The sequence below is a fragment of the Phalacrocorax aristotelis genome, chromosome 16 (assembly GCF_949628215.1).
Source record: "Phalacrocorax aristotelis chromosome 16, bGulAri2.1, whole genome shotgun sequence".
NCBI classification, from domain to species: Eukaryota; Metazoa; Chordata; class Aves; order Suliformes; family Phalacrocoracidae; genus Phalacrocorax; species Phalacrocorax aristotelis.
Genome location: NC_134291.1, coordinates 7,605,223 through 7,629,496, shown reverse-complemented (window position 1 = coordinate 7,629,496; position 24,274 = coordinate 7,605,223).

Genomic DNA, 24,274 nt, shown 5'->3' with positions numbered 1-24,274 from the left:
AGATCTTCATTCTATCATAACATCTGATGTAAAGCCTTGGGAATAAGCTACAAAGCTTGGGTGTGAATGAGATCATGGTCCCTTTGGAACTAAACACTTTATCTTCTATTTTAGAGGCAAGCACTGATTTTATAGTCCAGAAATACCATGTACCCAACATCTATCCCTTGCATCACCCTACTGTCTATACATGCAACTAAATATGATGGTGTATGGGCAGTTGGGAACACAAAGTCTTCTGCAAGCTTGTCCTCACTACAGCGTTAGAGAGAGCTGTCTCTACCGTGATCTCCATAATTGCTGAGAATCCTCCTGGAAAATCAGAAAAATATTTTTACAGCTGCTATACCTTAAAGCTGAACCTCAGGAAACTCCACACTATACAGCTACAGCACTGATGCAGCAGCTAGTGAGTACCTGGAGGACGGTAAGTGTCCCTCAAGGTACCGAGTATTCGTCATCCGTTGATGACTCATTGATCTTAGAGCAGCGGAGATGGCAAGAAAAGTCTCAGCATTTGCCAGAAGAAGCTGTTCCCCTAGGAGGGTTAGGCCCGTCAAGTAAGTCCTACTTGATGTTCACAGTAGGGTATGTTGGGATGCTGCCTGGAAACATGAACCACGAAAACACCATCCTCGGTGGTAAAGCCGCGTCCTGCATACAAACAGGAGTGCTCAGGCCTTCTGTTTGATGCTGATTTGCATTACAGAGGAAGCTATATCATTCAGGGTGGAAAGAAAAAGCAAATCAGCCCTTTTAAATAAGCTGGTGAACCACCAACGAGCTGCCCACCTTTTATTTACTGTAAGGCTTGGAGTCTCTATTTGCGGCACAATTGTGTATCTCTGCACAATTACAACATTGCCTCTCCTCATTGCAGACAAAGAAGGGAAGGCATTCACTTGCTGCTGCCTGAAAGCTGGCTTCAGCTATTCGCGAAACCATAGATACATCTGCTTGTACCATCCAATCCCTGACGTTTCCCCCAGAGGGTGAATATCCAGACATTGTCATTTCAGCACAAGAAGCTCAATGCATTTATTAATCAACCTTTTTGCTGAGTGGAAGTCTGGCTGGTCTCTCCTAATATAGTCTAAATCCCTCAGTCTGTTTCTATTACAAGACTTACACAAAAGAACATTTTCTCCTACTCTTTCTTACAGAAATGGGAAGACTTGAATGCTTTTTTTTTTTTCCTGGGTCTTCTTTTGAGTGACTGGGATTTTTCATGGCTGTATCAGAAAGTTGGACATTCCCCTTTGTTTCGGAAGCATTCGGTGATGGATCACATTTTAATTGGCGTTGAGGTTTACAGAAAAAGGGAGCACCACAGGAAGTTATTAGAATAACAACACTACGCATCTGCACAGGAATTAAAACTGCAGATGTAGGGGGCATATTAATTGCTACCAAATGCTTTGTTTTTCTCCCCCTCAAAAAGCCCAGCTCAACAAAAGCTTTTTTTGATGTATATTTTCCTGTCTTTCTGTTCCAGTAAAAATGTAAGTGATTAGATTTGTGGGGTTTTAGCCTTGTATATAAAATTTCTACTACAGCATGTTTCACAGTATTTGCAAAAGAGATAAACGCATTTGTTTTGACAAGGAGGATACTGATGGCTGCAGACAGATATGGCTTGTTCAAGACTGTTGTTCCCACAGCAAGAATCTGAACTCGGTCTATATATTAGCTCGCGCCAAAGACGGTCAGAATGTTTTGCCTTTCGTTTTTACTTTTTCACTAAGAAATTATTGATACGTTGTCACAGAGCTGTAATTCTTGTTGCTGCTGAAAATAGAATATGCACATTGTGAATAGTTATAACTTGTTATTTTTTAATTTTGTAAATGAAAAGTAAGAAAAACAGTAGGAAACAAGGCAAATATTGTCCACATATCCATAAACAGTTTCAGCTGATTGAAACCCAATTTTTTTTTTTCAAGAAAGAAGCTTAGAAATACTTTGGACAGCCTGTGTCAATGGCACAGGCAGTGACCCTCCTCAGTGTCTTCATTTCTTCTTCTCTTTGATTTATTTCAACACATTACTTTTCTCTGTTCCTCACTGACACTGATATTATGCTAGAAATTTTCTCTTACGCTGCTTCTTAAAGGTAATGTCCTATCACCAATAACTGTAAAAGGACATACCCAGAACTGATGGCTTTTCTAGAAACTATTGCAATATACAGAGCAGGCCTTAAGGAAGTATTAGGTATGTGGGTAGTGTTTAATTTGTATTGGAACCCCCATTATGTGTTTGTAGCACTACTAGGAACAAACTAAAAATATAAGGGGGGAAAAAAAAGATCATGTAAACATATTAAATGAAATTATTTTGTGTTCTACTACCAAAACTATCGGTACAACATGGCTGCTAATGGCCCTTCGAGATTAGGTGCTATTCATTAAGGCCTAGTCTTTTGCAGCTAACAAACTTTTTTATTGAGAAAGCAAAAATCTTGCATATCTCCTTGGGCTCGGTGATGCTTTACCAAAAAGACTGCACAAGGTGGACTGTACCAGAGGTTGTCCAGAAGGAGAACTCTTGCTGTTGAAGACAGAAGGAAAATTTAGGTTTCTTTCTGCTGATACCAACTTGCTATGCAGTCTGTTGCTTTCTTTCCCATCCTGAAAATGGGAAATCCTGAAAATGACCTACTTTGGAAAGACACAGGTGGATTGTTTTGACATCTGCAGAAACTCCAGCTATCAACAGCTGCAAATCAGCAGTGTATTTAGCTCTTCATGTGCATTTCATGTATCTAAATATTTGCTTGGTTTCACCCGAGAGATAAGATGTGCATGCTCAGAGGTGATTTGACATTGGAAGAGGGCCATGATGTAAGCTGCGAGAGGATGCAAAACGCCATGTGTAAAAACACAACCGTGCTATCAAAGCTTTACCATTTTGGTCTTCCTTGAATGGATATTTGTCTCCTAGTCTCTCTTTAGCTTCCTCAGTTTATAGGACAGCCACATACCCCTTCCACTACATATCAACTTCAAATATCTTGTGACTGTCTCAAGTTGAAGATCTGAAAAAAATAAGAAAAGGAAACAAATGCATTGGTTTATCTCAAGCTGCAATTACAGGGGAGCTCTTGAAAGGTGTAAAAGCCTACACAGCTCTACTCAGCCTTTGGCCTTACTCCCAGCTGGTCTTGGCTGAAAAATCTCCAGTGCACAGGTGGGATTATAGTGGAATAAACAGCACCACGGGGATGTCAAGTGCTTGTTGATAAATTCAAGCACAAGCTTCTCCCTGTCCTGGTCTTCCTCTCCCATCTTGCACATCTGTGACTTTGGCACCAAGCCTAGAGGAAGGACACACAGCTGAAACAAAGCGATCCAAGCCAAGGAGGCAGGCGCGAAAAATTCCTATCAGATGGGATACAGACGAAGACTGTGCAGAGAAAAAGAAAGCCAAGATCTGGAACTCTTCAAACTGAAGAAGGCATTGGAAAAGATGTGCTCAGCTGACCGGTGGTGCATTGCTTCTGCCACATCTCAAGTGACAGCCCCTTTCCTTTCGGGCCAAAACACAAGGGGTTTCCTAAGTGGCATGTTTGGCACCTTGCAGTTTATTGGATCACCAGCTTTCCATGCGTGTTGGCCCAACAGCTAAACCTGGTATTGTCATCTAGGCTCTTTCACTTGAACAAATACTTCAAGGAGGGATCCTGCTCTGTAAGTGAGTTTCCAGGCATTACCTCATAACAACTGTTTCTAAATCTCCAGTTTTTCCTCTGCTCAAAAGGGTTTGCCTTTATTTGAGAGTATAAAGAGAAGTGACAGTAGGTGACAGCTGCAATGGGCTGTGTTTGCTGGGCACTCTTTGTTCAGTGTCGCTGCCGAATTGTTCTGGCTGGGGGGAAAATAGGCAAGCTGCTGACTCAGGCAGGCGTCCCTCCCCCCGGGCTCCAAAAGACTGCTCGAGATATTGCCATCAGACATCTGGTTCAGGATGGCCAGGGAATTTCAGATTCCAAGCTTACTGATGGGAAATGCTGATTCATCAAAACAGAACCCATTCATAGAAACTAGTTGGTTTCATGAGTCCGGCAAGTGAAAAAGAAAAGCTTTCCCTGAGGGTTGAAAATACATGTCATTAATCTAGGTGAAGAGCGGGAATTGGGAAGACTCAGTGGACATGGAAAGCCAAGGACTAACCTGTCTAGGCCAGCCTAGGTGAACTGGAAGTAGGGCTGTGGTCTGTTCCTTTATAAAGGACAGTGCTGTTTGCAACTGCAGAACCAGAGTTAAGTGTTTACGAAAAAAACACAGGGGAATTTTTCATCTGGGATCTTGGTTTGAATTCAGCTATATCTTATGGATCTGAGTTCACAGGCTGGGAAGCAGACTAATTCTCATCATATACATTAAACTTTCCTTCCCAGAGCCAGTCGTTCATGCATCACACTCAGCAAAGATTTTTAAATTATCTGCGGGAAGATGATTCAGTCATTGCTACATGGAAGGTATTGAGACGCGCTAAAACCATTTTGTGAATCTCATTTTAATGCTCAAACAGTGATATACAGATGAGAGAAAGACAGCCTGGTGCCCACGTGCAAAACCTCATCAGTCAGACATGGAGATGCCATAGAGCTGTTGGACAGTCTGGGTGGGGAGGGACCTCTGGAGTCCATCTGACCTACCTACTCCTTCAGGCACAGCCAGCCTCAAAGTCAGATGCAACTTCGAAGCTAAATCAGGTGGATCAGGGTCATATCCAGATGCTTTTTTAATATCTCCAAGGATGGAGATCCCACAGCTTCTCTTGGAAACTTTTTCCAGTGTTTGACCACCTTCTAGTATTGAATTAACCCTTCCCTCATCTTCTCCCACTGTTATGCACATCTTCCGGGACCCTGTCTCCCATGGGACGCAGTGCTAAATTGCTTTACTTCAGCACCAGCACCATTAGCGCAACACTTACGGTCACAGATGACAATCCCACAAAGGCAGGGAACATTTATTTAGCTGCTTCTATTCAGCCAGTTAATGGTGCTCATTCTGTGCTTTGAATAGTTGTTGGCCATTCCATAATTTGCTTTTTTGCACTGCTAAAAGACATTTTAAGCCTCTAAAGATGAATCCTCCCTGGAACTTTGCTGCACAAGGTATTTGCTTGTGCAGGAAAATTCAGGACAATATTTGTTTGTCCTGAATTTTCTTTTTCCCTTAAAGTATTATGATTTTATTATAAGCATATGTAATTGATGATTTTGCTTTTTAAAAATTGTCTGACATTTGAAATGTCATGTGACAGTGAATGTGATAATGTGTATGTCAACCAATTCTCAAAGCTGAGTGAGATCTGCAGGGTACAAATATATACCAGCTCTCTAACATTACAAGATACTCTTCCTGCCCTAATGGCAGAAGTGTACTTAATTTGGGAAGGCTGATTATTCTCTGTTGTCATTGTCAGGAAGACCTGGCATACAAAAAATGTAGTTACAGTCTGTCTCTTCCTAGATATCAAATGGTTTCTTAGAGCGTTACTCTCTAGGGTAATTCTTTTCCTTCCTGAGATGATCTATCAGTCGGCAGTGAAAACCAAGCCCAGATCTTCCAAATGTCGAAGTATGAGGTCCATATTTAGCCCTAAATGATGTGTGCACAGGGGGTGGGGGAGCCTCGTGCAGGGCCTCAGGCACAGTGGGTCCTGGGGAGGAACAGGGATGGAGGAGCTTTAAGACCCTCCAGTGAGAAGGTTTCTAGGTGAGCTGGAGCCCATGAGCTATCTCAGCTCTTGCCCTACTGCGTTATGCTGAAGGAGATGCCAAACTCATTAGCATATTTAGAGCCAAAGGATAATCAGAAAGGAAAACAAAAAAGGGAATGTGAACATTCAAAGCACTTTGTCATGCGGTGGGCCCAGTGCCAGTGCATCCCCCCCACGCTGCAGTGCACAAGCCTCCCGTGCCCCTCTCCCAGCCCCCCAACACCCACCCTTGCTTCAGGACTACAAAGCCATCCCGGGGAAAAACCAACACCACTCCAGAAAAACAAAACAAAACAAAAGCCCCCCTTACAACAATAGTCTGTCAGGCATGATTTACTGTGCCTGCATCCACTGGGCAAGCTTCACTGAACAATCTGAATCCGCCGGGTTCCCACACTGGTTTGCTTTCCTGCAACTCAACGGGACACAAAGACACAAGTAGATGGGCAGTAAATAAAACTGATGTCTTTTGTGTCATTGTGTGGGGGCCTTTCTCTGGGGGAGGCAGAATAAATGAAGTGTGAAATGTGATATGAAATCAATTTCTTCTCTCGGGGGGCCGGGTAGGGAGGGAGTAGGTGGACTTTGTCATGGTCTCAGGGATACCCAGCAATACATTTTTCATCAGTTTGTTGAGCTGGTTAAAGAAAACAGCACTTCTCTCCTGCACTTGCCCAAGTCCCTACTTTTTTCCTTTTTATTTAAGTAAGGATAGCTATAAGTACGAGGAATTGGCATCCCTCTTGATCTTCTTCAGTATATACAAGATAATAACAGTCGTTCTTCTATAGAAACTCAGTTTCCCAAGACCAGACGTCTATATCTGGGGGTAAGGGATGGTCTTCTCTTTCTTATGCTGCAGTCTATCAGAGTTTCTTGCACACCCTTCTGCCCTTGGCATTGGACATATCACCACCTCATTACACTGTCACCCTTGAAGTGTTCCACCCTGGAAGATCCGAAATTATTTTGGTGGAGAAACAAACACTACACCCCATGCAGTGTGTCCTCACTTCAAATAAATGTGCACAGCACTGTGGGTGTCAGCAGAGAGCGGGAACTTGTCCGTGTCTGAAGATGTGACCTCCAAGCGTCGTTGTTTTCTTTTCGTTCTGTGGATTTTTTTATTCAAGCTGCTTCTGATGTGAAGTGTGGGGTTTCTGCAGTTACACAAAAATGATAAAGAACAGGAAATCAAAACTGATGCTTTGGACATGCTGGGAAAAAGAAGAGCAACATTTATATACTGTATACGTAGATGAGATACTCCAGGAATAAACTGCCGAACAATATCATAAATTTAAAAATACAAAACATGATTGTCTCACTAGCACCTCCCACAATACCCCCCCTCCCTGGGCTTGCTGTCTGCTACATGTATTCAAGCAGTTTGATGTCTTAAAATCGAGTTGCTACTATAAGAGTCTCCTCTTTTCTCCTGTGAATATTTGAATTTTCCGGTCCTTTTCCATCCCCGGATTCTCCTAAGGTACGCAGTAGCCCAGGTTCAGTTTTGCGCCATTGTCAGCCTGAGCCTTCCCGCACCACCACCATATCCAGCCCAGCAGCTGGACCAAACCTCGGCTGGGGCAACTACATCTTCCCTGTTTGTCTGGCTCTCACCCTCACAGATTTTATCCCGACGTATTTGCGCTAAGCCTGTGTGTCACTGCACAGTAAACAGTGGGGGATGATCCTTTCCAGAAAACCCGTCAGTGACTTTTACCTGTGGCGTGGAGGGAAATCTGGAGGCATGGTTATTAGAGCCAGATTCACGCTGCTACACCTGGACTGGTTTGTACCACTCAGGAAACACAAATCAGCTTTTAAGCTAATTGAATGAGTTGTTTGGCAGCTGCTTTGTGTCACTGACACTGCAAAACAGCCAGGGCACCCTGGGGTTTGCAGCGGGCAGGGTGGCCAGCTGGGTGGGCTCAGCTGGGTGCTGCAGCCCCTCCGCCTGCAAGAAGCATCTGCCTGGGAGCATCCGCCCATCCTAACTCGCATCCAACCTGTGCGACAGCTGCCGGTCTCTTCCTATGGGCTGCAGAGGCACTCAACGCTTGGGCGCTTTCTGCATGGCAGAGGGAGCCAAGAGGGATCTTGCCACAGGGTTTTGCTGTTTTACTTTGAATCACGAAGTGTAACAGCGCAGAGGGTTTTTTCTGCTGCTGTATTTTGTCCCCTCTTTAGCTTCACACCCTGGATGGGCTGATGAAGATGCTACAGTGTAACTGTTAAATGTTAACTGTCACATCCCTTAATGTGCTTCGGATGCTTTGTTTGATTTGAAAATTGTGATATAAACTATAAACGCGCCACCACAAGCCTTCACATCAGCTTTAGAAAAGCCGCATTTTTTTTCTCTTGTAGGGCTTTCATCTATCTCCCTACAAGTACTGTTATGTTGATACATTTCAACAATAAATTTCTTCTGAAATTTATTGCAGTGCGGTTACTGATAGCAGCAAAGACAGCAGTGTCCACAGTAGGTAAGACTGCAATTTCTCCTGGGGAATTATTCAGGGTGTTAGATTGCTTCTGCAAACTGCCACAGCCTGATAAAGGCAGTTGTTTCTGTGCTCAGCACATTGTTCGCTCCCTCAACAGATGGAACAGATTAGCTGGGCCCTGAAATGTTGTTAAATAAAATACGCAAAAAGAAAATACAATTATTGCTAAAGTGAAAACATACCGCATGGGATTATTAAAAGACCAAGATGTTTTACATTTTAAGGATGTTCTTCAGTTTTTTTCCATCCTTCATGCACCAAAACCTTGCAGGGGTAGTGTTAAACTTTTCCATCTGATCTCACGGAGCTTTCGCACTGCGGAGCTATGACATCCCCGCGAGGGACAGGGCTGCCCTCCCTCCTCCCCGGCCGAGCGCTCAGGGCCGCGTGGTGGGATTTCCAGGGCTCCAAGCCAGTGCTTACTCCTCTGTCAGGGAGCACCAGACACGCACGGGAGCAGGGGCTGGGCAGAGCCCGTGTCAATGTGTGGAGTACAGGTTTCTTCTGCTACTTCTCCCCGTTGCCCAGGTGGAGTGAAAATCTATTGCCAGGAGCTTTCTTACTGCAAGAAAAGTTCTCTGACCAATTTCTCACCAGATCCCATCTACAGCATGTACAATGGACTCTGGCCTCCTAAATTCTCCAGTGCGTTTGTGCTCTAATAACCTCAGCCTAACAATCATTACTGATTTCAGTAATACTGGCAAAGATTGTTTTTAAAGTGGTCTGCAAATCTTCTTGACCTACCAATGACCAACACTTCGTGTTGGAGTTATTGACTAACTGCAGGGGTGTATGCGAGAAGATGGAGGGTGGGGATGGACGACATGAAGGCTGGAGTGAGCACTGCTATAGAAAATACCACCAGGTTTAAAATAGGGTGGGTGATTCATTAATGATTCCCCTGCTCATAGATTTAGGCAGTGCTGGGTTAATGAGTTTATTTGAGCATGTGCTTAAAGCCTGTTCTGAATCTGGCTGCAGGAACACAATGCCTTGCAGACATTCTCAGGTGTGTGATGATAATAAATCACTTTTTAAATGGCCTTAGAAAGGGAGTTTTGAATTAAGCTGTGTCCATTAATGTTCGAGGCGTCTCCTGAGCATCACTCGATCTCCTTAATGTTCCTCAACCTAAATTGTCTCATTAATGATGTATGAAAGATATCTTCAGCTCCTTGAAACTGTTCTCTCCCATTTGGCTTTTAATGACTGGGGGGATCCTGGTGATTGGTGAATGATGACAGAACTTCTCACCAGAAATCCAGACTGACTTTTCACCATGCTGTCACTCACTGATGTCTAGCCCCTGGAAACGGGCACCTCTGGGAGGGAGCTTGCGAGAGGTGTTCAGCACAACACATCTGTACTGCAGAACTTCTGCAGTGCGCACAGCTGGGGAAGGGAGGAACGTAACCAGTGGCTACCGTACTAATTAATTTGAAAGTACACTTATTAGGCAGCAATTGGTAAACACAAAGCAATAAATAGAAAGTCCCCACTTCAAATAGATTTTCTTTCAGCCACATGGAAAACTCCATCCGCATTAATTTAAAAAGGTCAGTCGAGCTATATTATAGAAAATTGCAGAAATTAGTGGAAACCCCCCAAAGACTGTCCTAGGTAAGGTGTTTTGCCAACAGAAGAGTGGGAAAGTTTGCCATTGGCTTACCAAAAAATTTTTGAAATTATGTAAACATCTTTAAAATAGAACACAAAACACAGTCTAACTCATTTTTATAAGGTGAACCACGTACCTTCAAAACAACCATGTCTTTTTAACAGAACGCTGATGGCATCACCAGGGTGTTTTTTCCTATCACGGTACCCTGAGAATGCATATGCGTGCATGTGTGTGCTATGTGTGTATATAAATGTAAATATTTATTTAGAAATTTGACTTTTCCTGTTCCAAGAAAAGAAGTGAGTGTCTGTGGTATGTCCAATATGCTGCTTTTTTTAAATATGCAGGAATATTTCTTTGGTAGAAAACTTTTCAGAAAACTAAATATTAGGGAAAGTATTATGGAACGTGTTTGCCATCACAAAGATAATAACCAGCAATATGAAACTGCTGACCAATACTTTGCATTTTAGAAATGTTGTGCAGATTCCTGAGAAAGAGGGAGCCCAGTGAAATGAAGTGGAGCTACTTTTGATGACAACATTCTTTCCTTTAAAAACCAACTTGCTTATAGCAGACTGAAATTAAAACGGTGAACAAAGTGGAGTTTTGTTTCATAACACTGTCACTACATGGGAAATTTTCCCCAGGCTTTGCCACGCTGAACCAGGATTTCCACCCACATGGAAAGCCCAAAGTTAGCGCAGCCCTGCTGTGGCCATTCCCGCTGGGGACGCTGCGATGTTGGTGTTCCTGCCAACACCGTCAGCTGCCCACACATGTCCTCACGGATGGAGGGACACCAACTGTTTCTGGTGTGAGAGCTCATGTTAATGCAGGACTGTGCACTTGTCCTGTAAAGCATCAGCTTCTGGACAAGCCCACCTTACAGCTGCCAGGCGCCTTCACCTATTTAACTCTCCTGCAGCCATGTCACTCAGGATCAGATCTTAGCAATCACAGAGACTGTTTCTAAACACTGGTTTCAGTGCACTGGCTTCCTAAATTCCTGTGCAACCAAGCTGAAATCTTAATGAAGTTTTCTTGTTAATTAAATGACCTTCTGCAAGCTTAGACCATAAAATCCTCTCTCCACAACTAAATGTGATGACCATTGACCAGGAGATAGGACCTCATCATTGCCTTGGCTTCAACCCAATACTGGTGAATTTGTTGGAGAATTTGTTATCCTATTAAAAGGCTGGGTTTAAATCTTAACTCTGCCACAGCCACCCCAGGTAATTTTACCAAGTCACTAAATCCATCAGTACCTCAGATTGCCCAGTGAGAATTCAGGAAGAAAGAAAGCATTTTCCTATATCACATGAAAAGTTCAAGTGTTTTGCAGAGAGATCTCTATGATATACTTAGGGATTTCCTATATAGAAGCTTAAACACCTAAAATCCTGTCAGAACCCCTCAAAGTGTTCCAGTCCAATAAAGTTCAAATGGGGAATAACACATTCGTTAAAATAGGCAAAATTTTATATTAAGAGGATGACATGGCCAAGAGACCATACATACCTCAAAAGAAAATGAAGACAAGATTATCCAGCCAATGTAAACTGAATTGGCATGGTCAATGTTTTTAAGATTTTAGAGACACTTGGAATGAAAGAGGGGAAAAAAAACACAGCCAAGTCTCAGGCACTGCACAGTCTGTGTACACTCCATGAGGAAACCTGGGTTATGAGCAAATATTTTAGTACAAATCAAAATGCCTTCCAGGGATAAGCAGCTGGGAAGGCGGGAAGAAATTAATATTGAAAGCTTTAGAACTTCCCAGAACTATTCTCCACCTCCTTGATTGAGGGAATTAACTTTTATTTTATTAACTTTTTAATGCCCTTCTCCCATCTAGGGTCCTCTCTCTGAATTGCTTCTCCCCTCCTCCAAAAGGGCTGCCCTGGGGATGTTGCTCTTCTTAGGCTTTAAGTAGCAGCTGGCTGTGATTAAGTGGATTGGGAGGATCAGTGCTTGATTAACTTTCTGCTGCTATTGGTTTGCCCAGGTTCCTGCAAGAGAATTAATTTCTTGGTTCGGCAGAATGTTGGTCTCTAATGGATACCAGACATTTCAAGCCCACCCAGAGTAAGTAGTGCCAGAGTCCTTGTTTGAATGTGTCCAGGCTTCATACTCCTGTCCTGCTAAAGGTAAAAGTCATGCAGATGCTGATGGGAATTTTTTTTTTAACTCTGCTTTTTGGTCTAGGTGTTCATAAACTTACCACCAGTTTCTGCCCAGCTCTACATCTTTCTTCCTATTAATTAGTTATTGAATTTTTCATTGGTGTATGCAGGTAGACACTTTTTTCTTAACCAGAAGGAATCTCTATGTCTCCATGTAAAGCTGGGAGAAGTGAAGCATGTGTGTAAGTGTTGTGCTATATGGAATGTTCTTTTATTAGCCAAGCTAGTTTATAGATTCATAGAATATCTCCAGTTGGAAGAGACCCATAAGGATCATCAAGTCCAGGCACATGCTTTCCTGAAGAGGGGTCTCAGAGCAGAGCCTCTTGGCCGGCTCCTTGGCCGGGCCTTTGGAAAGGAAGGGGTAGGGTCTCCAGAGGAGCGTGGCCATGATTTGCTGCAAGGACAGAAGAGCTTGCTGATCCTTTGCAAGCAGTTACACTCGCTGGCCAAAAGCTAAGTATAAGTGTCCCCAAGTGGCCAAGCTTTGGCCAGATTTTATAATGTTCTTTTCCTTTTTGAAACTGAACCACAGAGAGGTGTGGGGAAACTGGAATGTGCACATAGTAAAAAAAAAAAAAAATGCTCCTATTAACATGTACCATTAATTGATCAAGACTAACTCTAATATTGCTACCATTTCCTGCTCCAGAGAAATCCTACAATAATCTTGACAAATCACTAGGCATCCATAATTAAGCAGAAGCAGCAGGTTTTCCAAGGAACTTCTCTTAATTTAAACTGTAAGGTAAAAATAGTAATAATTAAAAAAAAATCACAGGAGTAAAAATGGAAACTTGCCTGTCCTTTGGCACTAAATTATGCCTTGATGGAAATGAATAAAGCTCAAATGGAGTCCACAGGCACCTCCTAATTATATCACAAGAATTTTTTTCCTCCTAGTTTTTTCATGAAAGACTTCTGATTTCTTTTTATTATTCTCCATGGAAGTACAACATATAGGTTAACCAGAAGAAAGGAAGTAAAAAAGATGAAGCTCTTGATCTCTCTTGCTCTCCATGTTTGTCGGCATAGTTCAATTGTGAAGTTTAAACTGGGTATGGAAATCCACTGCTTGCAATATGCTAAAAAGAGCGAGCATGGATGATTTAACAATTTACATAACCTGAGAGACTCAGCTGCAAATTGAATGAATGGGCCTCTTTGTTTCTCTAAACTGGAATAAAGAGAGGGGGAGAACAAAAAAAAGTTTCTTATATAATTGTCTCTGTGACTGGCACGATAGGAAGTTTTATGTCCATTGGTGGAATTAAGACTGGGACATATGAGAAAACACAAAACAGTAAAGGGGCAGTTAAGCAATCGTACGTATCAACTAATAGAGAGTGACAGACCCAGCCTTGCTGCACAAGCCCATGCTATGCTTTGCGCTATTGTCCCGATTGGATCTGGCTCCCTTCTTGAGCAGTCAGCCTTTGACAAGTTAGCATCCCCACCAGCATCGGAGCGACCACGTCCCTGGAGCTTCTGAACTTGTAAAGGTGTTGAAGATCCTGGGAGCTTAAAACCAATGCATGGGTTTTCAGGGTGCAGAGTCTCCTTCAGACGTGATTTTGTGGATCCAGTGTTCTCCTACTGCCAAAGATTGAACAAAACCCTTCACTGTAGAAGCCAAGGGGTTAAATTATTTGGCCTGTGTAAATGTCACAGGCTCAACTACATTAACACCATGCTCCCTCTGGCCTTGACGCACACAGATCTCTGAATGTGGAAATATTTTGCTGTCTGTCTTATGTGGGCATGTATACTGTTGAGTGCGAATTCCTACAACAAAGGCCAGGCAAACCCTCAGCTGTGTTAGAAACCACAGTCACCCACTGGCCTCCAAATACGGCCATCCGTCTTAGGATGCCAGAGACAGCTGCCTCTGCTTTACCTGCTGCCTGGATCAATAGTCTTTAATTTTTAAGGCCTGTTAATCCAGCACGTTTTCACCAGCCTGAAAGTCACATTCAAATAAACAGCTGGAAATGAAAGTTGGGAGGGAAAGGCCATGCTCACCAGAGTTCAAACCGCTGGCAAACGTCTTGCTACAGCTCTGTATGCAAGAGCAACCGGTGGCATATGGTGCGTATCTCCTCTCTAAAGCTAGTTCAAGAGGAAAAAACAAACTTCACCTTTTGGAATGTAACCAGCAGATGAAAACAGATTAACCTTTTTTTTGTTGTTGTATATTTTAAACCAATGTCTGTTTTAATGTCCTGCTTTACAGCTTTTTATGATAAATTCCTCTGTTTACCACCTCCCGCTGAGCAGAATCAGTCCAAGTCAACAGCTTCTCCATCAATCATAGCCAGGACACGTTGTTTCCAGTGCCTGGACCCCTGTTCTCTGCTTGCTGCCCCTCTCATTGCAACAAACACTCCAGAGACCATGTTTGCTTTCCGCCTCAGGCACTGTTAGCGTTACCAAGCGGTGGCCTGTAATGTGCATGTAACTTGGGTTTTGCCATTTTGGTTTTTTGGTGGTTTTGTTTTCTTCCCAGAATGGACTTTTATTATTAAATGGAAAGTCTTAGTAAAGCATCATGGCATGATGTATGCTACGAGGTAGACATCACTTATTTCAGGGCAGGTCTTGGCCATGTAACCCACATTGTCTTTTTAATGTGTATTAATAAACACCTGGAGCTTCGTACAATTTATCCGCATTTATTTGAGCCTATGTCAATACTACCTCCATCCTCTTTTATGTGCTTGTATTTTTAAGTATGAATGAATACTCCTAAGTGAGAGCGTTGCCTGTGCAACTGATTTCACTGCGACATCTTTGATTATAAAAAAGACGTTTCTAAATGACATAAATAGTTTCGCTGTGATAAAATTTACAGTCCATCAGATAAACAAGTTGTCACTGAGTGTTCCCTCTCCTACTTCAGAAAAGAGATGAATAGACAATAAATCTGGCAATACTGACAGAAAACACTTCTCTGTAACATGCCTGGGCAGGCTGGCATCATTAAGGAATAGCTCTGGTTCTGTGGGATTAACGTTACAAATTGCTTTCCTTCCTGCACTCTGAAATGCAGAATGTTTTAGCGTGCAGGGACAGCTCAGTTAGGCTTCTTGGCTATTAGTGCTGCTGCGGGGTTTAGTTCAGCTTGACTGCTGTCTTCTGGCATACCTGCCAGCTCCCTCCCATGCAATCTAATTTATGCCTTGGAGCAGACACTGCCTTTATGCACTGTTTGCTGCCATGTTATCGGAATGAGCCCAGCGTCAAGTCAGTGGTAGGATTTAACCACATGCAGAAAACATAGTCGAAGCACATCTCAGACTTTGGAATGTGATTCTTTAGATCTTCACCTTTCTCAGCAAGGCAGGGGAATGGTGGTACTGGATGGTTTCTTCGTACCACTGTTTGAGAAATGTGCAGCTTTTTGAGTCGATGAGTTCTGCTCCACGCTAAGTGGAAGGGTCATTCACGCTACTGGGACATGCTATTTCCCTGACTTCCTACAGCATTTGTGAAAGGCCAGGAACTAAAATAGCATCTCCTCCAGCACTCCTGTGAAGGATGATTTATATTGCTGTCAAGGTGAGCCCAGGTGGGAAAGTTTCAGCTTCACTGCTGAAAAAGTGCTCTCCTACACCTGGGCTCTGTGTAGCAAAGTGCCTCCATGTCACCTCATCACCCCTTCCCATCCATATGCATCCCTTCTTCAATCATGTCTTTGCAGCAGGTCCTAGGGACTTCATATAGGATAGGAAACTATAAAAAGTTTCCATCATAACATCAAGCAGTAAATTTAGTGTTGGAAGCAGGCTTTTGTATTTTTATGAAGGGAAACACTGAGGAAAACACCTCTTGCCCAGCTGATCTTGTGCCATGAAAACCTGAGACAGACTTAGCAGAGATGGGGACAACAATTATACCTTATTTCTAGCTGAGTTTGGCAACTACGCTTAGAGAAAACATTTGTAGCAGAGCCTGAGTTTGTCATGTCTATTAAATTTCAGATGTGAAATTAAGAGAACCTAAGTCTTTTCCTAACTATAAATATCCATCCCATGCCTTGATAATATTTGCGAAGTCCAGTACAGCTGACTTTGATTTACTCCACGGCTTTCCTCAAAAAATATTTTGGATTCTTTGAATAATAATTATTACAAAAAAAAAAGAAAAAAAGAAGCACAAGAATTTAAAAAAAATCTAAGCCGATAGAAAGGCTTGGTATTACAACAGAAATGTTACCTTTTCTGCTACAAAGAAACAGAGGGATGAAAAAAGGTCTTTTTTTTTTTTTTTTTAAATAAATGCCAGGGGAAAAAAGTTACATTTCAGTTCCTGGAGAGGAACTTGAAGGTTTGCATTGAGGATACAACCTAGCCAGATCCCTTCTGTAGGAATCAAAGATGTTATTTTTGTCTTCGATTCTCCTCATCATTTTTTAAGGCCAACTTCCTTAGGAAATTATTATACTCTGAGCGTGCCTGTGTCTGCATGCAGGTGAATCTTTTTAATGGTGCTTTTTTTTTTAAACTTTCTGCATGTTTTTGTCTAGGTGTAGAAGTCTCGGAGGTATTCTGCTGCTAAAGTTTTGTGAAAATGAACAAATAGCAGAGATCCCCAAATGCACGGCCAAGGTGACACTGGGAGCTCAGTCTCGCTATTAGGTTCCAGAGACTTCATACAGAAAAACAGATTTTCTAAATTGAAAGTATAACAGTGATTTAATGAAAAACTGAAGCTTCAGTCATTGTAACACTGATATAAGCAGCATGCCATGTTCCCCTACCCAGAAGAAACATCACCAGTCTTTGAGTCTATAAAAATTAAAAATATAAAAAAGACTGTATCCGGCACATAAACATACATATGCCTATGAATGCTGGTCTACTTTATCTTTCATTCTCAAAAATTTGAGATAGCAATGGCGGTTTTTCATCCGCAGTCTGCTCCCAAAAATAATCGAGTATTTTGAGGTCTTCTTTTAGGGTACATTTTTTCTCATAAAAAATAATAAATGTCAATATCTGAACCACATTTAGGTATTTTATTTGATCTTTGGCCTGCCAACTAAAACAATTATTTGTGTCTTTATATGAAGGCACTTCACAATTTTAAAATAAATATTTAAATACTACTTCACAGGAGAAAATATTCATGTGGTTAGATGAGATATGCTGGAAAAATCAAGGCTGGTCCTCAAAGGCATGTCATGTTATTACACTTTCCTGTTCTTAATTTGGTTAATCCATCTTCAAACTAAAAAATTCAGATCAGAGGAAAAGAGAAGGTATTTTTAAAAGAGCTTTGATACTCATAGAAGATTTCTTAATTAATTTTAATTTAGCAATTTGCTGCAAAAATATCTATGAAATAACAACTCTAATCTATATAATTTATCTGTTTTCTTGTTGATTGTGTTATATAAAGTCTGCATGTCTGCCAGGCACAGGATTCTCAAAAAGAAATTTAAATAAGAAACAGATTAAAAGAGCAAATGATATTTTTCCTGTATGTTCGTAATCAAATAGGTGACACTTGCATGGGTATTAGATTCCCATTTTTCCTCTATAAAAAAAGTGATGAAAGGAAGTGAACTGGCGAACATCCGGACACAAACCCCTGCTTTAAGTTCATAGGGATCATTTAAGACCTTTTATTCAAGTGACTGTCATAGCACGAAAAGGCTGACAAGTATTTGTGCCCCACGAGCTATTGATGGAAAGATAAGTGAAGTGAATCCCATCCTTCTGCCTGAAAAAAAAAAAAAAAGAAGGTTCAATGGGAACGCTAGTCTAAAATTTGCTGTCGTCTGGTAGCAGTTCCTCCAGTTGTGTTATACCTACTCGGTTGAACTGGCAGTGAAGTCCATTAGTTATAGGGCCACGCTGGGATTCCAGTTCAGTCTGGTATTCTGCATTGAAAATCCACCTGAAGCCCATGGAAAGACTTCGCTGGCCTTGGATTGGGGCTGTGGAAGACCAAGAAAAAATCTCTGGTTTTCAGGCAGCAACATTTTGTTCTTGACACTCAAGTCTCCCACCATTCCAGCCTCACCCTGTCTTACCTAATTAGCTATGTCTGCTTCAGGAAACCCAAATCCTGGTTGCTACCTTCATCACCCGTTATCTTCACTGAGGAGAAGGATCTTGCTTTGAATTGGATATGGCTCTTTTAAGCAGTAGATATCAGCTTTCAGAGCTGCAATCCCCTGCGCTGCAGTGTTGTTAGAGGATAACCCATATCTTCATTTGGTATGAAAAACCAATATTTTCTCTCGGGCACTGAGGCAAGTGTGAGGTAGCAAATCACACATTACTGGATTTCCAAACTATATCCCTTTGGTCTACCTTATAATACTATTTTCCCTCTCCCAACGAATTGCATATCCGTTATTTTACCACCCAGTTTATTTGATCATCAGGGAAGATAAATGGCTTCTGCTGAAATATTAAACAAAGGGAAAATTAAAGTACTGGGAAGAGTAAACAATACAGTAAAGCACAATTTCCTTTCTGCTACGTGAACAAAATGTGTCTCTCTTTCTTGCTAAGTATCAGCACACATGCTCAAATTCCGTCCATCGGCACACATGCAACATTCTCACTAAAGTCGATGGGATTTATAAGTGTCTGGGTGAATTTTGAATTGAATGCAAGTGAAGGAGGGCTTTCTAAATAAGATTCATCCAAAAACAACATTTATCAAGAAGCTTAGCATGCGGAGCCTTTTAATTTCACTGCATTTCTTCATGTCCCTTGCTTTCTTAGCATCATTTTAACCAAAGATAAGCTGAATGTTTAGTTGGGCTTTGGGCAGTTCTTAATAAAGCAGGTGGACATTTGTCTGGACGAGAGCCCAGCCTGGTACAACAGCGAGAACTGGCTCATCCCTCCAAACACCACCACTTCCCAGCAAGGGCCAGGGGCCGCCAGTCCTTCCTCACCCAGGGATGTATCATCCAAAAAGCCTCCTTCAAGCTGAAAGGACTTGGCTTAGCAGACTGCTCAGAGGACCAGCCTGCTTTCTGAGAGCTGATGTGTTTGACCGAGGCTGGATCCCTCCCAACAGCGGCCCGGAGAGAAGCAGCTCACTGCATTGCGACGCCGCTCGTGCAAAGGCTGGTCTCATGCTGGCAGGGACAGTCAGCAGCAACCTCGGGCAGCGGCTCAGCTCAGTGTTGGCAGCCCAGGATGCAGTTTGCTTTTGAAACCTCACAGGTGAAAACATGAGGTAATGTCCAGGACTGACAACTCTGCTCACATGTAGTTTATCCTGACTGCTGCTTTGGAAGGAGATGCTTTTAGTTCAGCTGTCTGCTGCTGTTTAGCTCAGAACTGAAAAAATAAGTTTCTTGTAGTATTCCAGAGGCTCAGTACTAGAACTCTGAAATGATTCAGTTTGACAGTTGATCGATGGGAAGGAAGGGCTCGTTTCATATGCCTCTATTCCATAGGAAACATCTGAGGATCTCATTGATTTTTCTCATTCTCACACCGTTAGAGCCCAGTTTCTGAGTTTAGGTTGACTAATCGTCAAAGAACTAGTTCTGATGGAAATGTGACAAATGACAGCTGCTCAGGATTTGCTCGACAGATTTTGATTCTCCTCAAGTTTTGCCAGTTTTACTTTGATTCATTTTTTTTTTTTCAGCAAAGCTATCTACGTATCAAAAAAATACTCACCCTAATCAAGACATTCCTTACTGCGGTGAGATGAGGCACCAATTTATTATTACTGGAATGCGATGTGGATTTTCAGGCAGACTAAACAGCTGTGTGGGGTGCAAATGGGCGACAGGAACATGAAGGACTAGGAGAGGAGCAAACAAACTCTCTGCTCTGAGAGTTTACAGGAAAGGAACAAAATCAGGGGGTTTCTGTAGTTGCAAAGACGGTGTTGATGGTAAAGCTGAATTCTGTTTAGAAGGCAGCAGTCTATGCTGGGGCTTCTCTGATGCTGCCCTGGCAGTGACCTCCATCCCACCCGAGAGCGCCTGCTTCTCCAGGGTGAAGGCAATTCAGATTCCATGCTAACTGAGCCCTGACCTTCCCCTTGACAGAGATGGATGCCCAGCTCTGCTAATGGTCTGTGGCGGCTTTGTGCTGCGGGTTTGCACCTCGAGCACTAACCTGGGACGAGCAAACTCACTTCCCACTCAGACTGCGCTTCATCCGTGGTACCTGGGATACCTGCTGCTTAATACACCAAGCACACCTCACGTTCTCCCTGTTATTCTCTCAAAGACTAAATATCACTGAGCTGCAACACACGCACGTGGGCACATGCACACGTACGCAGTTATAACCACCAAGCATATTTGGAAGTTGCAAAGGTTTTGCAGATACTGATCTTCAGATTTATCAGCTCACCTGAGTGAGCAAAGACAGGGACTGCATATCCTTTTATGGTGTACATTTATGTACAGAGAGAGAAAAGCACAAACCAAATTAGTATAGGCATATATCTTAAAAAAAAATAAGGGAGGGGGGAAAATAGCTGACGCTGATGCTGGTGCAGTTTGTCATAAGGCATTCACCAGGCTAACGAGTGAGTGGGTTTTGGTATCTCTGGGTTGGTTTTTTTTTTGTACTGAGAGGACAATAGCACTTTGTAGGCAGGTCCTAAACAAGTCTTAGATGAGAAACACCAGCTAGGTCAGCTTATGTGCTAACCGTTTGCTTTCCTTGTCTCCCTCTTCCCCTCTCACTCCATCCAGCCCTCTCCACCCTTCATTGTTCTGGCAAGAAAAGATGATCACCAAAAGCTGGACTGATTTCCATGGACATCCAGGTTCTCCAGGTCGCAGCGCTCTTTGCTTGGGAGTTCCACTCCTGTGATGGGTTCGGGTGACATTCGGACAGTCTGTGAGCCTTTAGGAAGTGCCACTGCTGCAGGCACAGAAATGTGCACGGTTCCTAGAGAAGCTTTTGCCCTTCCCCTTGGGACGGTGGGAACAGGGAGGTGTGGTCCTCCCCAGCAAGTGGCCTCCACAGCTTGGCAAAATTAAGGAACCACCTCCTCTAGATCCAGGGTTGCAGCACACCCCTGAGATGGACTGTGAGGTACATTACATGTACATTTTTAGAGCTGCACAGGAGAAAGAAATTAATTAATTGAAAAAAGAATCTTAAAAAAAAAAATCCCCTGGACAATTGGAAGGAATGTTGTGCACCCTCTTCTTGGACTGCGGGGCTGACTGCAGTCCCTCCAGGACACAGTTCTAATTTAACAAGGCATGAATTTAAATATATTAAGAACTAAACAAAACACGGAGAGAATCAGAGAGGTGAAAAGTCACTGCCCCTCCTTGTCCTGCTGTCTTCTTTTTGTTGGCTGCTGAGCTGGGAGACACAAAATAAAACTGAGCAACATAACCTGTCTGAGTTTTATTCAAATAAGCCAATTAAAACATCAAGTTGAAATGTCAACGAACATGTTATGGCCACTCAGGAATTAAAGCAGGAAAGCATCTGTCTGTCTTCACCACAAAGAATTGAAGATTTTTAATTCCACTTCTGCAAAAGCTCTGACATTAGATTACAGCCATGAAAAACACCATCTGCAATGTGCCCTGACTGGCTGGCTGTCATCAACTGTTGCTTTTACACAAAATCAGATTGAGTTTAACACCTTTTTTTTTTTTTTTTTTTTGTTTATTCTCAGGAACTATTTATCATGCAGCATTCTTTCCTCCAAGGTGTGCACCATATACCTTCTGACATTGACAGAACTTATTCAGCTTATTTTTACCTTTGCTTACTGTCCAAATGCTGATTTGAATCAGAGGAAGACCTGGTCCATTTTGCCATAAGAACAGCCAGATTGAAGTTCCTCCAGCTTTAATTTTTTTTCAGGAGATAATTTGAGGACTTAAGGCTAAATTTTAAGGATCTCTTCTATATGACAGGACATTGAGTTTGACACAACCACTGTTCCATCACACCCACATGTCCTGAAGCTGCATCTGCCTGATAGGAAGTGAGGTTGATAGTCCCATATGTTGCACGAAATCAATACCTACCCAGGCTACACCGGCAATCTCTTGTTAGCTACACACAAGAGGTTGTTCAAAACAAGACTTTTGTCAGAGTCGATCTGCTTCCACAAAAATGTGTGGTTTCAACAAGTCATCTTTCTTTTTAATGAAAGTATGTCTTGTTGAAGAATTCCCATTTGTGAGGTAACCAGATATCAGGCTGAGATCGAGGGAAGTGCTTGAGGTGGATAGGTCCATTAGAACACTTCTTTTTGTTTTATTTGAAGTGCACTAGATGCCTTAGTGTTATTTTCCAGATGAATGTAATCCACACTTGGTCTAGCCACTCAAAGTAATTCATTAGCAGTGTATCCTATAGATACACACATGCAAATGGAAACCAAGTCTCCAACATTCCACACACTAAAAAACCCCAGAACAAACAAACAAAGATCTCCCCATAATCCACATATTCAGCGTGCAAACGTATGTTTCCAGTTGCAGTAATTGGCAGGATAGCGTCTCATAAAAGTTATGTGCAGTGCTGCTAGAGTCTGTGTAAGTAATATTCTTGTCCCTAGGCCAGATCAGGATCACAAATAATGTTTTGGAACTGCTCCTGGTATGCTGTATTTGATATTTAGGTAGAGCTTGCCTGAGAAAAGGGGCTGTTTTCATTTTTATCTTGACTTCAATTTCTTATTACTCTACAGACATAAATGCTCAGCTGGTAGCAGTGATGCCTCTGGTCTTAAATAACAAGATTTGGGCTTGTGTCCAACAATGACATGAACGCACAGGCTATGGGTTTGGGTGTATGCGGTTCTGGCTGAAGCATCTTTCACTGGATGAGGTAAAAGGAGAAGACAGATGTACGTGTAGCCATCGTGAAAGCTGCCTGTCTTCTGCAAAAGGGAAAGACACCACGACGGAAGGATGTGTTGAGGTGGGATGTACATACTGCAAAAGGAGGGTAACCCATTGGATGTGGCTGCTCTCAGGTTTCTTTTTTATTTCTCTTTCCCCTTCCTTCGTTAGCTAAAAATGAAGAGATTCTTGGGGTTGGATCTTGACCGAAGACGATTCATTGCTCAGCTTGACCAAATCCTGCACTGCCCGTACAGTTACAGGAGGGCAGGATGAGCACATCATAGTGGCAGAGCACAAAGCGACAGCGGGCACAATGTACACCTGTTCTGTCCTGCTTTTTGCCTTGCCAAAAATACTGCACTAAGACCAAAGGTGGTGAAGTGGCCTCTGCCCAGCGATCAGTGCTGAAACGAGGGTTACAGAATGTTGAGGAGTGCTGCATAAAACAGTGATGCTTGCGAGCCCCTACTGCCATCAAATGCACCACTAATTACAGACAAGTTGGTAGTGACGGAAAATAATTGCACGAGGACTTGGAGCCCAAGTGTCCTGAATCTCCCTTTCCACCATGCCAGACTGTGACTTTCTGTTGATTCTCTACTCATACTGAAAAAGGCAGTAGAAATATATTCTTAGTTCGAGAAGAAAGCTGGGAACATTTTGAAAGACATAAAGAAGGTATTCCTGGAAAACTTATATGGCCAGCATGTATGTAGGAGCAAAGTCTAGACCAAAAACCAATGTTTCATGCAACTTACAAATTAGAGAAGTAAAACCAGGTATTTTCTGATTTTTCAAAGAGATTGAGTTACAAGCAAGAACGGATGAAATCCAGGGCGTTCCCTGCAAGCTAGAATTTCCTGTGCAAACACTATTGACCGTATTTTTGGAGAAGTGCATAAAAACAGTTGATGTCTGCAGTAATTATAGTGTGTCAGAAAAATTAACATTTGCAATTCCCCATATCCTGAGCAAGAAAGCAGCACTAATCATACAGACCAAAGTACGGTTAAAATAAACACAGGCCATCCGAGAGGAAACTATTCCTTCTGCTAAGTTTGAATTTGCTGAAATTAATAGCTCTTTGGATTTTGAGTCTCAGCTAAATTATGTTCAAATAGGTAGATGTATACGGTTGGGTTCTCCATAAGGAGACTGTGATGATAATGGATCACAAGCCTAAAGGGGTTCTGCATGTCTGCACTGTTCTTTTTTGAAGGCTTAGACCCAGTATGTATCAGGTCACATCTAATGGCTATCTGGGTGGAAATCATGGCCTGAAGGTTTTTTTTTGTTTGTTTTGTTTTGCTAAAGGCAAAATCTGTAGGGCTGATTTCAGAGTCAAGAAAAAGGAAATATGGATCGGGGAACTTCACACAGATCCAGCATCTGTTTG